Here is a 14,791-nt window from a genome sequence, read left to right on the forward strand (position 1 = left end):
CGGTGCTGGGTCTTCACTGCTGCCCTCGGGCCTTCTCCAGCTACAGCGCGCAGGGGCTACTCTCGAGAGGCAGCGCCTGGGTTTCTCACAGTGGTGGCGTCTCTTACCGCAGAGAACGGCCCCTAGGGGCATGGCCTGAGTAGCTGTGGCTCATGGGCATGTGGGATCTTCCTGGGCCAGGGGTCGAACCCATGTTCCCTGCACTGGCAGGTAGACTCTCAAGCACGGGACCACCGGGGAAGTCCCCCACATTAAGACTTTTTTTAAAAGATGCATTGCAACATAGAATGTGAAGCTGCTGCAGAAAACGGTTTGGTAGCTCCTCGAAAAGTTAAACCCAGAATTGTCATATGATCCAGCGGTTCGGCTCCTAGGTCTTCTCGCCAAAGAACCGAAAGCAGAGATTCAGGTATCTGAACACCAGTGTTGACGCCAACAGCATTCACAACAGCCCAAAGGCAGAAACAACCCCGGCGTCCGTCACCAGGTGAATGGATGAACAAAATTACACATATGGAACCACGGAACTCAGCCACAAAAAAAGGCATGAAATTCTGATACATGCTATAACGTGGATGAACCCTGAAAACACGGTAAGTAATATAAGCCAGACACAAAAGGACAGACGCTTTATGATTCACTTTATGAGGTACCTAGAGCAGGCAGATTCCTGGAGACAGAAACCGGAAGAGTTTCCCATGAGCTGAGTAAACAGGAGAATGGAGAGATACCGTTTAACGGGCACAGAGTTTCTGTTTGGGGTGATGATCAAGTTCTACACATGGACAACGGTGAGGACTACACAATACTGTCCGAATACTGAGTGCCACCAGACTGCCGCGTAAAGACAGCTAAGATGGTAGATTTTATGCCATGTGGGTTTTACTGCAATGACAATAAACAAAGATGCAAGTCAGGCAGAACAAGGCACCGGGTTGCAGGAGAGATTGCGAGTCACCAGGCAGAAGGGGGCACTCCTCGGGCTGTGCAGAGATAGAGCCACCAGCCCAGGGAATCCTGCCGGCACAGAGGGGCTCTGTCCACATCTGCACGGGGTGGGCCGGGGGACAATGACAGCCCTGTTGATGGGGACTGTTCCCATGATCTCGAGTCACACATGCCACAGGGCTGGGGGTGGTGGAGAGGTGGTCACACAGGGATGCTCCGTGGGACATTTGGAATAGTCAAGTTATGATACACTGCTGCTGCTGCTGAGTCGCTTCAGTCGTGTCCGACTCTGTGCGACCCCACAGACGGCAGCCCACCAGGCTCCCCCGTCCCTGGGATTCTCCAGGCAAGAACACTGGAGTGGGTTGCCATTGCCTTCTCCAATGCATGAAAGCAAAAAGTGAAAGTGAAGTCGCTCAGTCGTGTCCGACTCTTTGCGACCCCATGGACTGCAGCCCACCAGGCTCCTCCGTCCATGGGATTTTCCAGGCAAGAGTACTGGAGTGGGGTGCCATCGTCTTCTCCTATGATACACTAGGAAACAGCTATTAGAAAAGGTCAGTGTGCCAGCACATGCCTTGGGTAGAAGGAGCAGGGCGGGGGACGGGGAGGACGGTGCGGGGTGGAGAGAGCTGGCTGACCTGCACTGCAGCAGGGGGAGAGAAGACGAGCAGAAGTCTGTCCTGAGGGTGCTCTGGCCGGCAGCAACCACTCCATTCATTCACTCCACAGACATCACAGGGCACGCCTGGCGGTGGGAAACTGGGGGCAAAGTGGGGATAAGGGGACCAGATCAGCTGGTTTAGCCCCTGATGCAGCTTCACTCCTCACTCAAAAAATATACCCACATATAAAGCTCCAGAGAGATGGTGACGGACAGGGAAGCCTGGCACGCTGTGGTCCATGGGGTCGCAGAGTCGGACACAACTCAGCGACCGAACAGCAACCAAACAAGAAATTAAAAGCTGTTCCTCATCCCCACCTTCTGAATAAAGACAAAGATCCCTCTTACTTGAGCTGTTCAGAACAGGAAATAAGATCAAAACTGCCCACGTGGGCTGCCACCTCCACCCTGCCCCCGCCACCGGTGGCTCACAAGAGAGCTGTCTACCAGCTGCCAGGCATCCACCCATACCGAGTTCTTTCTTCCCAAAAGGGAGGGGCAGAGGGGAGCAGGGGCAGCCGGGGTGGGAGACCAGGGTCTGCGGCCTCTGACCACTGACTCCAGACCCAAGTGCCTGGTTCCTGAGGTCTCACCCCCCCTTACCTCCAGGTGTACAAGGACAGAGAGAAGTCACATGTGGGGCACATTCATGGTCAATGGCAGCTCTGCCTCACTTGAGATAAGACTATTTAACCAGCAGACTTTGCTATAAAAAGATACTGCCTTCAGGGCCTTCCTGAAATGTGTCCTGTGTGCATACGTGTGCAGAGACGAAAGGGGAGCCAGAGGTTCTGAAACACCTTGGCCTGGCCACTTAGAGCCTTCTCAGACACCCCCTCCTTTCAGAACTGTACTGCCCAAGAAGGTAGCCACTAGTCACCGTGTGGCAAGATAAATTTACATTATTTAAAATTAAGTAAGGGACTTCCCTGGTGGTCCGGTGGCTAAGACTCCACGTTCCCAATGCCGGGGGCCCAGGTTTGATCCCTGATCAGGGAACCGCAGCCCACAATGTTGCAGCTAAGATGCAAGTAAGTCAGGATTTGCACGGCGCAAGTAAAAAGATCCCACATGCCACATTAAGACCCAATGTGGCCACATAAATAAGTAAATAATAAGTAAATCAATTAATTAGAAATTCAGTTCCTCAATCACACTACCACGTTTCAAGTGCTGAACGGCCATCACAAGGCACAGCACACACATTAGAACATTCCTCACATCGCAGGAGTTCTATCAGACAGTGCTGTTCCAGAACCTAAGAGGAGCAGGAAGCCCTGGTGTCCTGCATTGTTAGAATTATCTGGGGAGACCAAGGCCGGTGAACAATTGATTCCCCAATGGAAAAGCCCTTCCACATCCTCCTGGGAAGGGCAGCTAAGTACAAAGACCCCTTCTCCTGGGCAGGCAGAGCTAGGGTGAGCACTAGTCCCTCTCCCTGCTGGTGGTCATGGCCTCATCCAAGATCAGAACCTTGGCCTGGTTCCCATGGTGAGATCTGACGCCCAGGCAGGGAAGCAGGAGTCCGGCGAGGAGCCCAAGTCTAGAGTCAGCACCTGCAGGACCCTGGGCTCTCCAGGACGAAGGGGGCGCTTGGCTTTGGCAGGGCTCACCCACTGGCCCCTCTCCTGGGTGTGCCCTAGGGTGGCCCTGGCACTGCCTCTTTGGGCTTCTTCAGAGCAATGAGAAGGAATCAGAGGTAGAGGGTAGCTGAGGCAGGGGGTATGGATGTGAGAGTTGGACTGTGAAGAAAGCTGAGCGCAGAAGACTTGATGCTTTTGAACTGTGGTGTTGGAGAAGACTCTTGAGAGTGCCTTGGACTGCAAGGAGATCCAACCAGTCCATCCTAAAGGAAATCAGTCCTGGGTGTTCATTGGAAGGACTGATGCTGAAGCTGAAACTCCAAAACTGTGGCCACCTCGTGCAAAGAGTTGACTCATTGGAAAAGACCCTGATGCTGGGAAAGATTGAAGGCAGGAGGAGAAGGGGGTGACAGAAGATGAGATGGTTGGATGGCATCACCGACTCAATGGACATGAGTTTGAGCAAGCTCCGGGAGTTGGTGATGGACAGGGAGGCCTGGCGTGCTGCGGTCCATGGGGTCACAAAGAGTCGGACACGACTGAGCGACTGAACTGAACTGAGGCAGGGGGTATGTGTGTGGCAAGGGGAGAGGGAGGGATGGTGCTCATTAAAAGGAAAAACCATCCTTTCCAGGAACCCAAAGGGCGAGGCCAAGGAAATGAACAGAAAGGGATTCTGAAAACACAGAACCTGGGGGCTAGAGCCTGTCTCTCTGCACTAACGAGAGAGAGAGAAAGAGGTCCAGGCATCTCCCACCCTTGCACATGGCGATGGAAAACGGCTGAGATGTCTTCACTTCTGACTAACCAATCTCCTCAATAATGTCCCCATTTGAGTCAAAGGGGAATCACCATTCTTTCCCAAGGCTATTTCAGCTTTGGCCCCGGAAGTCAAACAAAATGAGCTGTGAATCTGCAGGTTTTCCTGCAAGCTGCAGATGGGGGGCTGGGGCTGGGAGGGGGTAAGAAGGCAGCCCCCGCAGGGTGGGAGCAGCGGGACATGCGGCCCAAGGGAGGACCTGTGAACAGGGGTTCTGGAACGAGCTCTGCCACACGGATTCTTGAGCAAGTTCCTCTTTCCTTTCAACCTTTAAGAAAATATAGAACGATAAAACAGAGGACTTTCCTGGTGGTCCGGTGGTTAGAAGTCTGTCTGCCCATGCAGGGGACATGGGCTCAACCCCTGGTCAGGCAGGATCCCACACGCTGCAGGGCAGCTTAAGCCCTGTGCCACAGCTACTGAAGCCTGCGTGGCCTCGAGCCCCTGCTCGGTGATGAGCCAAGCCACCATGACCAGAAGTCGCACACCGCGGCCAAGAGCAGCCCCTGCTCACCGCAGCTAGAGGAAGCCCGTGCAGCGCTGGAGACCCAGCACAGCCGAAAAAAACAATCAGATACAGAGAACTGAACGGAATGCATGTCAGTCTGATGAAGTAGCACAAGACAAACACCTTACAACCACTCATGTCAAGAAACGAAACTCTGCCAGCCGCTCCAACGCCCTCTCTGCGGACTACAAGCTGCTTGTGTGGTAATCGCCCTCTTGCATTTCTTGACCCTCAAAAGCACATGCCTGGACACTATACTTAAGTCCTGCTCGTCGTCTTTAATGTCTATTTTAATCTACAGGTTTCCCCTTCATCCCTGTAATTTATGAGTTGACGAACCCAGGCTGCATAACTGCAGACTTCCCCACTATCTGAAGTTCATGGAGCAAGCTTCCTTTTCTCCCTGAGCCAGAGTTACTGCTTCCTTACCAGCACCGCCCTGCTCATCTTCTGGCCCTCCTCTCACAATAAAGAGAGACAGCCTCAGAGAACGTCAGGAAACGCTGATGATACTTTGTTAAACAAAGGATGCAGGATGCAAGCTGATACACAGGGTACGCTTTCAGCTACGTAAAGGCAAGATGTGTAGGAAAAAGGAGCAGAGGAAATATGCCCATGTATCAATAGTCGTCCTGGGTGGTAGTGGAATTCTGTGCACCCCAATTCTTTCTTCAGTTCAGTTTAGTCCAGTTGCTCAGTCGTGTCCGACTCTTTGTGACCCCATGGACCACAGCACCCCAGGCCTCCCTGTCCATCACCAACTCCCGGAGTTCACCCAAACTCGTGACTCTTGAGTCGGTGATGCCATCCAGCCATCTCATCCTCTGTCATCCCCTTCTCCTCCCGCCTTCAATCTTTCCCAGCATCAGGGTCTTTTCCGATGAGTCAGTTCTTCGCATCAGGTGGCCAAAGTATTGGAGTTTCAGCTTCAACATCAGTCCTTCCAAAGAACACCCAGGACTGATCTCCTTTAGGAAGGACTGGTTGATCTCCTTACAGTCCAAGGGACTCTCAAGAGTCTTCTCCAACACTACAGTTCGAAAGCATCAATTCGTCAGTGCTCAGCCTTCTTTATGGGCCAACTCTCACATCCATACATGACCCCTGGAAAAACCATAGCTTTGACTAGATGGACCTTAGTCGGCAAAGTAATGTCTCTGTTTCTTTCTTACATTTCCATAATTAGCATATAACAACGTGCTAGGACACAGACCACCTTGAAACATCTTAAAGAAAAGAGTGCTCTGAAAGTGTGGCATGCGATCAACTGTGTCACTCTCCCTTCACAGGACCACCTGGCTCTGCTCTCTGCGCCCACAGCCACCATCAACCCAGCTGGGACCCTGAGCATCCCAAGTCTGCCTCCCTTGATGCCTCCTGGCTTCCCTGCCCATCTCCTTTCTGTCCTCTCTCTGTGCCGCCTACAGAAGAACTCATCTAAAACACGCCAGGTCACCTCCCAGCTCCTCGGTCTCTCTTTTTTCCTGCATCAGCTGTCACCACACTCGGTGAGCATCGGGGTCACTTGCAGGGCTTGTCAGCACACACTGGGTTTCACCCCCAACACGACTGCCTCAGGGACTGCAGAGCAGCCATCTGCACCTCTCCTCTGTCCTCACAGACAAGGCCTGTCCAGCTTTCAAGACCCGGCTCAGGGTCCTCTTTGCCAGGAGGCGGTCTCTGGAAACTTCAGCCGATACTGATCCCTCCCTGCTCTTCCAGGTCAGCCCTACCGCTCAGAGCCCTCTGGAAGAGGAGAGAGCACCAAGTGGCTGTAACGACGGGCAAGGTGGCACTTCATCACTTGCTGTCTCCCTCCATCAGACCAGCTCCTCCGGGCAGACTCGGGGAGGGACGTCCCAGGGTCCTGTGCCGCCCGGAGGGCGTTCTGCATGTGCCAGGGGAACGGGGTCTGTTTCATCACAGGCACCCCAGTGACCTTCGCGCACAGGCTGCTAATTATCCCCTCATTCATTCACTGTCAGGCAAAACAGACCAAGTGAGGACCTACTGTACACCAGGATACACGAGATTTTTTTTAAAAAATAGCTTTTCTTCACAAAGGCCAAGAATTACAACAGTGTGAGTTAGAACAGAAAGAGCTCTGTGAGGAGCCTTTCCAACTGCAGCCCCGGAGACCGCTGCGCAGACCACCTCGGCCGGAGAGGCAGGTGTTGCTGCTGCCAGGAAACACACAGTTGAGGATGCGCCCTTGTGCAGCCATGGGGCAGGCTTGGCCGCCCGTCACAGGCTCCGTTGTCCCCCGGCTAAGCCGCCCTGGAGTCAGGGCGAGGATTTATGGCAGATATTGTTAGGAGAACAGATGTCCAGGCAGGCAGTCAGAGCAACTGGGAACAACGGCCGTGACTGTGCCAGCCTGAGCCCCTCTGGAGGGAGGCAAGAACACCCTGCAGCGTCTGAGGCAGTAAGTGCCTGAGGAGCAGGCCCCCAGCCTGTTGCTGCAAACACCTGGGCACTGTGCCCTGAGGCCCTCTACCCAGGGGGACACATGCAGGCTAAAGACACCGTGGACTGTAGGGCAGGCTCCGGCTTCTCCATAACCTTGGACAACGTTTCCTTCTTTGTGCCCCAGTTTCACTAACTAATAACACCTCTTTAACCAGAGGGGCCGGGTTTGATCCCTGGTCAGGGAACTAGGTCTTACATGCTGCAACTAAAGACCCTGCATGCCACAACTAAGATCGAGCACAGCCAAGTAACTAAGTAAATATTTTAATTAAGTAAAGAAATTAAATAACCTTAAGGAAAAAAAATTGTTTTGAGTCTTCTCTGTAGCTCCAGTACTCTTGCCTGAAAAATCCCATGGACGGAGGAGCCTGGTGGGCTACAGTCCATGGGCTCGCAAAGAGTTGGACACGACTGAGCGACTTCACTTTCACTTTTCACATTCATGCATTGGAGAAGGCAATGGCAACCCTCTCCAGTGTTCTTGCCTGGAGAATCCCAGGGACGGGGGAGCCTGGTGGGCTGCTGTCTATGGGGTTGCACAGAGTCGGACACGACTGAAGTGACTTAGCAGTAGCAGAGCTGTAGCTCAAACGGTAAAGAATCTGCCGGCTGCACAGGAGACCCAGGGGAGAAGGGAATGGCAACCCGCTCCAGTCTTCTTGCCTGAAGAATCCCCATGGACAGAGGAGTCTGGCAGGCTACAGTCCATGGGATCACAAAGAGTCGGACATGACTGAGCGACTAACACTACTACTATCAAGACGATTTTTTTAAGTAGCAAAGCCAAAAAGCAAGATGCTAGACATCCCTGTCGGAAAAATAAAAGGAGAGATGAAAACAAACAGTAACAATGCCAGTCTGTAAAAGCAAGAGGATGTGCAAGGAGGTCGGGCAGGGACCACCCATCATGGATGCCTCGGGGCAGGGAGCCCCGGATGCACTCAGGCGTCCACGGCGCTGGATTCTCAGGTGGAGGGTGCAGCAGAATCTCGGGGAGCTTCTCAAAGGCAGAGGTCTCGGGAGCTCTACTGACTAGCGGCACACAATCCTCGTCCACCAAACCCCCAGCAAGTCAGAGAGGCCTGAGGTATTCTGAACCACTCATAGTTAGGAGACATGAGCTCAGAGGTGGGGATAAATCGTTCTCTAAAAGAGGAGGAGGGGAGGGGCCTCGGCCCCAGAGCAAACCCCAAGGGAGCCCGGAGCCCAGCGGGCACCAAGAAGGACCGTCACAAGTGAAGCGCCCTTCCTTTCTGCTCCCCACTCTAGAGGTCTGCTTCTGGAGAGCAGACAACCCCTCCTTCTGCAGGCTGACCGGCCCTTAGGCACCTGCTGTTTCAGCCGAGTGCTGGGGTGACCCTTCATCCGGCCACCACACTGTCCCAGCACACTTCCCTAGTCCCACGCACTTAACGCCTCGGCCCTAACAGACCCACCCTGCTCAAGTGCAATTTCAGGATTCAGAACACAGACCTCCTTCTCCAGGAAGCCTTCCCGGATGCACTCCTTGGCTCACTCCCACATGGCCTGGGCCAGTTAGGTTCTCACTGCACCATTAAGACGGCAGCACTAGTTACACATCACAGTCACCAATGGGCGCACTAGGGCCTTGGTGATTCAGATGGTAAAGCATCTTTCTGCAATGCACGAGACCCGGCTTTGATCCCTGGGTTGGGAAGATCCCCTGGAGAAAGGAATGGCAAGCCACTCCAGTATTCTTGCCTGGACAGAGGAGCCTGGAGGGGTATAGTCCATGGGGTTGCAGAGAGTCAGACACGACTGAGTGACTAACCTTTCACTTTCACTTTCACCGTGCCATTGGTGGCCATACCAGAGCAGGCTTCTCTTGGTCTTATTCAGCTCTCTGCCCCCAATACCTAGTTCAGTGCGCAGCATAAAACAGGCAGCAATGTGCACAGGCAACCCTCACTGCACTGCCCTTCACTTTTTCACTTCACAGATACTGAGGGTTTTTTTTTTTGTTTTCTTTTTTTTACAAATTAAAGGTTGTGGCAACCCTACAATGAGCAATCTATTAGCACCATTTCTCCAACAGCATTTGTTCATTTTGTGTCTCTGTGTCACATTTTGGTAATTCTCACCATATTTCAAGCTTCTCCGTTATTATTGTATTCGTGATGGTGATCAGTGACTTTTGATGTTACTATTCTGGCTGAATGCTCACATGACGGTTAGCATTTTTTTCTGCACTAAAATACTTTTTAATTAAGGCATACACATTGTTTTTTTTTAAAAGACATCATGCTATTATGCACTTAATAGACCACAGTGTAATGTAAACATAATTTTTATATGTATTGGGAAACCAAAACACGCGTGTGGCTCACTCTGCCGCAATATGCACTTTACCGTGGCGGTCTGGAAGTGAACCTACATCTCTGAGGTCTGCCTGTATATTTATGCAGATTGGGAGAAACGGAGGGGAGGAAATTCAAAGTCAAACAATGGAAAATTTTTCAAAGCACTCGGCAAATTAAAGCAAATATTTTCTTAAGCACTGCCTATTGCCACGGAGAAACCTAAGACACAGGGAGGAAGGGTGCCCACAGTGGCAGAGTTGGGTCAGAACCCAGGCAGTATGGCTCCTCCTCTCAACCCTCTGCCACGATACCGATGGTTCAAAGGAAAGATGGAGTAAAATCCGGAAAAAAAAAAATAAAAGCTCCCTCTGCAGTCCTTGCTCCTGGGTGTAGGGGTTCACGGCAACTCCACACATCACCGTTTGGACAAAGCACAGTTGAGGCTGCCGTCCAAGGAAGCAGAGGCAGTTCATGTGGAAGGTCTCTCAGTGAGGTGCCGGGGACCCTTCTGCAGCCTCTGGGAGAGTCTGGGAGTCAGCGTTCCCAGCTGGGAGCTCTAGAAGGCCCAGACCAGGAACAAGCCCAATGCCACCCAGGGCCTCTGTGTACCTGCCCCACCTGGCCCCTCTAGGCCCAGAGACAGGCTAGTTGGGAAGATGGCTCAGCGGCCCAGGGGGCTTCACTCAGGGGAAGCTGTGGAGAAGAGCAGGAACTCCGGGGGGCTTCAAAGTGGGCAGGAAAGGACTTCCCTGGCGGTCCAGCAGTTAAGGCTGCTTCAACTGCCGGGGGCTCAGGTTCAACCCCTGGTCAAGAAACTAAGATCCACCCACATGCTTCGGGCACAGCACCCCCGCCGCCCCAAATAAGGTAGGCAGGAAAGAAAATGTATTAGAATCAACCAGAGTGACTGAAAATGAACCGTACGCCAGGCACTTGCAGAAGTGGGTCCCCGCAGGATTTAATTTTCACATCCACCCAGTGAGGCGGTTGTCATTCTCCTTGTCTAACCAACAGGACACTCAGGCCCTGTTCTGCCGGAACGCGTGAGAGCGAGGAGGCAACCCTGCCAGATTGGGGTGTTTGGCCGAGGCTGAGTGGGAACGTAAGGGTCTCTGGGCAAAGTGGCAAGGATACTTGGTCTTTGTTCTCTTTCTTCAAGACAGAACAAATAAAATGGGACTTAGACTCCAGAAGAAACTTGCTTGACTGTAAAGAGGGGTCAGAGAGAACACTTCCTGGGAGGGACCCCTGAATGGTGTTTCGCTCCAGCAAGCGCCTTTCTGCAGGCAGGAGACCGGACCGCCTGGCCTCCGTCACCACGAGGCCACTGACATACTCGGAGGTCTCCTCAGACAACTTGGCTCTAGCTTCAGTCTCAAGGGAGGCTCTTGGACAACGTAAATCTGAGGTTAAACTCATCCTTTGTGGGACTTCCCTGGTGACCCAGTGGTGGAGACTCCAGGCTCCCAATGCAAGGGGCTCAGGGTTTGATCCCTGGTCAGAGAATTAGACCCCACGTGCTACACACAACGAAGAGCTCGCATGCCGCAACTAGGACTCGGCACAGCCAAATAATTAAACACTTTCTTCAAAATACCCTTTGCCAAATTTGACAAACAGATGGGGTAGAGAGTCCTGATACTGAAATGAAGTGTGGAGTCGGCGGTTTTAGTCAGTGACTATAAAGTTGGCACGAGTGTGGTACTGACTGATAGAAGCCTCCTGTTTCGCCTGATGAATAACATAGTTGGTCAAGCCAGCAGTGACCGAGACGACCAAGGGAGAGTGGTAGGCAACCCGCCCAGGAAGCCCGTCCTGTGTGGGCACGCCCACCAGGAGGTCTCCGAGGACACAGGGCCGATCTGTTGTTCCCTGGTTGCTCAGGCCAACGCTTTTGCCTTGGCCTGGAACAGAAGTCTCCTCTAGTAGGTCATGATCAGTCCGGGAACGCAGGACACTCTGGTGGGGGGCGGGGGGGCCTGGATCACACACGGGATGTTCAGTCTAGTCTAGAGAGGTTCCTGATTCTGAAGTTTCATGTCAAACTACACAACCTACTGGTTCGAATCAAACACAGAATTTACTATTCGCCATCGAACAATCATATGACAGTGATTTTGCAGTTTACCCAGATGTGGGGCTTCCTTAAGGGGTCCCAGGACCAAAGGGGTTCAAAACCTCTCCACCCTCTTGCGAGAAACCCAGCCCTGGAAAGGTTAAAGGCCTCGCCCAAAGTTCCTGCCAGCAGGAGCGGCTTTCCCACCAGCCTCCTGTTCCCAGTGGCCAGTAGCCACCTCTGAGTCGAGGGGGACCGGGGGGTGGGGGTGCTGAGTGTCCATGAACCGCAGCGCACGTGCTCTACCCGGGACCTCACGACACTCGCGGCACAGCACCCCCACACGGGTCAGGCCAGGCAGGGGTCCCCGACCGGAGGACTGACCCCATGGTCCCTGGGGGAGGAGCCCCCCACTCCAGGAGCTCCAGGCCTCAGCAGGTCCTCCTGCCTGGCCCCCACCTTTCCCTTTGATCCCAAAGAAGGTGGAGAGCAAAGAAAAATCCCCAGTTGGCATCGATTTGCCCAAAGCAAAAGGAACACAAAGGCTGCGCCTGTTTCCATGGAGACGAGATCAGTGAAGCAAAGGAACAAAACAGAGCAAGAAACACAAACCGCCACCACCTTCCGGGCCTGCGTGATCGATGTCGGTGGGCCAGAGCCCTGACAGGAAGACACTGGAAGAAAGAAGGGTGATCAGAAGATCAGCAGCCAAACCGAGCGCGCTTTCAGCTGCTGCGAGGGACGCGGTGGCCTGCCGCCACCCCACTCCGCCCGCCCCCAAGCCTACAAATTAGCCTGGCCCCCACTCTTGAGAAAGACCCTGAACAACAACAAAAAAAATCCCAACCGGAGTCCAAAGGGAGTCATTATTCACTTTACAAAAGGATTCTTTGCTTGACAAAGAGATTCCTTGCAAGGGGCAGATCCCAAGGTGCACAGGAGCACTGCTTTGTTCCTTTATTTACTCCTCTGGGGCGGAGGAGGAGAGACTGAGCTCCAGCTGAAAGTCGGTTTAGACAAGATGACAAAATTCCTGCGGGGAAGGCACAGGGGATGGAGTCGACTCTGCTTCTAAAACATTTGCTGGGAGAGGCCCTCGGGAAATCCAACCAAGGCAGCTTTCAGACAGAAGGCTTGAGAGCCTGCAGCCCATCCCCCAGAAAGGGCCCAGTCGGGGAGACCAGGCAGCAAGGCTTCCAACAGGTTCCCACAGGGTGGACCCCAGGGCCCTCAGGCTGCAGGGAAAGCAGCAAGCAATCAGGGGTGGCCTTTTCCTCTAGGGGAGCAAGAAGGCAGGAGGCCAGCAGGGAGCTCAGCAGATGGCAGGGCCCGCTCTGCCCTTTATCAGGTGACACCCGCGAAGCACCTCTGTGCGTGTGGTGCCATCCCAGGGAGGGGCGCCCTGCCCTCGGAGAGTCTCAACCAGGCCTTCATGCCACCCCGTCTTTTGGTTAATTCCTACAAGGAACAAGTGTAACCACGGCAAGACTACTTCCTGAGTGTGCCCACTAGCCATCGTCTCCTGTATCCCCTCAACCAGCCCATGAGAGAGACACTGTCATTGCCCATTTACCCATGTGGAGACAGGCACACAGAAGCATGTAACTTGGTCACACAGCTACTAAGTGACAAAGCCAGGATTCAAAACAAAGGTCTGCCCAACTTCAAGGTCTCTGAAGGCTAAATGCCTGCCGCATCAGCCCGTTTCACAGACAAAGATGCCGAGGAGGAGAGAATGCAAGTGAGTTGCCCTGAGGCAGGGGACGAGCTCAGAGGACCAGTTCTGACACACCCAAGGCTGGTTTGCTTTGTGATCACCCCCCTGGGATGGCACCCAGCTTTTCTGGTGGGGTATGTGGACTGCTCTGGGGCCATGAAGCCACTCAGCAGGCCCAGGCTTCAGTGTACCGCTCTGCTGCTCACTACTGTAGCCTCGGTGCCCCTGCTAGCTAACTGCAAGGACCTGGGAAGAAACACCGGGCAAGGGCCAGGGTTGTCACCAGGGAGACCCTGGGAGGTTCGGGCTCAAGATTCCCAAAGAGCCACAGGCTTTGAAGTGAGCAATGTAATGTTCACAGAGCCACAACCCAGGGCAGCCTCTCCAGGAGGCATCTGGTCAATGGTCTGCCCACCAAGGTGCATCTGGGAAATTTAACTCCCTGACATGGCAGGCCTTCAGGGAATCAGTTTCCAGAACCTCCACATCCCCGTGGTATCCTTTGGTATCGATGTACTGGGAACCATCTGAGCCCACCAGTTCTCCTTCAAGGTGGCCCTCCTCAAGACTTCCCAAAAGAAAGGCCATGCCGGCTTTGCCCTGGCACTTTGACCAGACAGAGGGACAACTCAAGAATGCAGCGCTCCTGGAAGGAGTCTCCTGAGGATGGACACTGAGAAGGGAGCTGGCCTCATCTTACCAAGACCGACTCTCCCATGCATACCCATCTGGGTATTCCAGGATTAGAATTAGGAAGCAAGGAAGCCGACACAGGGGTGCTTGCTTAACACATTCGTTTGAATCAAACAATGGAGTCAGACTTTTTCTAACACAAAGCATGATTTGGCTCTTCGTCTAACGGCAAGATCTGGCCTTGCAAATTAAGAGCTACAGCAGACATTTTCCACAACCGTGTGAACTGAATTTGCCATTCTAGGCTTTCATGAACATATATTTGAAGAATATGACATACAATAAGCCAGGAAATACTCTCTACTTACACTTATGAGGAAAAAATGCTTATGTGAATTTTTAAGTGTATGGGGCTTCCCAGGGGGCACAGCGGCCTGACAATGCAGGAAACGTAAGAGACTCGGGTTCGATCCCTGGGTTGGGAAGATCCCCTAAAGTAGGAAATGACAACCCACTCCAGGACTCTTACCTGGAGAATTCCACGGACAGAGGGGCGTGGCAGGCTACCGTCCATGGAGTCACAAAGAGTTGGACATGACTGAACAACTGAACACACCCACACATAAGGGGATACAGTTTTTTGTTGTTGCTGTTGTTTTTATTCTTTTGACAGCTGTGAGAGCAAAAACAGTTTTAAGCCTGTGTCTTTCCTTCCCTGGAGCCATACTCAGGGGCTGTAACTTCCACACCACCCACTGGGCCATGAGTGTAATAGATTCTCAGGAGAAGGCAGCTGCAAGGGACATGGCAAGCGTTACACCTAACACCTGGGTGTGAGTTTATTTCTGCTACTTCTTAGCTGTGTGGATCTGGTAAACTTACACACACTCGCCGAGATAAAGTTACCCATAAGCTCATGGGAATAATACCATAAGAGACATATTAAAAATCCTGATATGGTGATGATGATAATATTAAATGAGTAACGGAGAAGTGCACTACAGAAATAGCCCCAAATAGTAGCCAACCAGCAAGTGTTTTCTGTTTGGCTTGGAAAACTTTATGGTCTTTT

The 14,791-nt window shown here is 52.8% G+C and overlaps 1 protein-coding gene and 1 long non-coding RNA gene across 7 annotated transcripts in view; one reads left to right on the plus strand and one right to left on the minus strand.

Moving 5' to 3' along the window:
- The window catches only part of LOC132657321 (uncharacterized), a 19,288-nt gene extending 11,991 nt beyond the window's left edge, over positions 1–7,297 (plus strand). The window contains exons 4-6 of one of the 2 annotated variants that reach the window (XR_009595309.1): positions 1–593; positions 5,813–6,031; positions 6,246–7,297. This is a non-coding gene — a long non-coding RNA (uncharacterized LOC132657321). The other variant, XR_009595308.1, reaches the window with a different exon arrangement.
- CUEDC1 (CUE domain containing 1) overlaps positions 1–14,791 on the minus strand; it is an 85,204-nt gene that overhangs the window by 38,950 nt on the left and 31,463 nt on the right. Inside the window, exon 1 of one of the 5 annotated variants that reach the window (XM_060394738.1) lies at positions 1,590–14,791. This exon is cut by the window's right edge and continues 15,326 nt beyond it. The exons of the other annotated variants lie outside the window; for them this stretch is intronic. The gene's annotated coding sequence lies outside the window, so the exon portion shown is untranslated. The remainder of the gene's footprint in view (positions 1–1,589) is intronic. 5 annotated transcript variants of the gene reach the window in all.

The sequence above is a fragment of the Ovis aries genome, chromosome 11 (assembly GCF_016772045.2).
Source record: "Ovis aries strain OAR_USU_Benz2616 breed Rambouillet chromosome 11, ARS-UI_Ramb_v3.0, whole genome shotgun sequence".
Classification (NCBI taxonomy): Eukaryota; Metazoa; Chordata; class Mammalia; order Artiodactyla; family Bovidae; genus Ovis; species Ovis aries.